Below are 606 nucleotides of genomic sequence, written 5' to 3'. Positions count from 1 at the left end.
ATGTTATGTATGTGTATTCTTTTTTTTTTGCCTTATGTATGTATGAATGTATATGTTTATTTATCCATTTATCTACTTATAAACATATTCTAAGGATATAAATTGTGAAAAAATCGTGAATGAATCCCCCGCAAATCAAGGACGAGGAGCATGGGAGAGAGCTCATTTCACCGGGAAATTTCACCGCAAGCGACAGCGAAATCCCCAGGAGTGGAAGGTGTTCCTAGCAGCGGAGGCGAAGGTGGGAGGAACATCCGCGGCGCCGACGGAGGAGGAGCCACGCGACAGGAAAGGAAAAGGCCGTGGCGCCGCCAGTTACTCCAGCTATTTCCTGTAGGATAACTCTGGTATCTGTCCTCGATCCACTTCCTCCTCCTCGGCCTTCCTCATTCTCATTTTCTCACCCGTTTCTCTGATTCTTTATTCTCTCCTTCTCCTCTATAGTCTCTCCTTCTTCTCTTTATTCTCTCCTTCTCCGCTTTCTTTTCTCCCTACCTTCTGCTTCTCGCATTTTTCTCCTCATTTAACTTCTGTTCTCCACCTCCTCCTCTTTCTTCTCTCCTCTTCCTCTTGCTCCCTCTATTTCCGTCTCCATCCCCTCCTACG

Source organism: Penaeus monodon, chromosome 21 (genome assembly GCF_015228065.2).
Source record: "Penaeus monodon isolate SGIC_2016 chromosome 21, NSTDA_Pmon_1, whole genome shotgun sequence".
Classification (NCBI taxonomy): Eukaryota; Metazoa; Arthropoda; class Malacostraca; order Decapoda; family Penaeidae; genus Penaeus; species Penaeus monodon.
The sequence above is the reverse complement of the archived record's forward strand: the minus strand, read 5'-3'. Positions refer to the sequence as shown.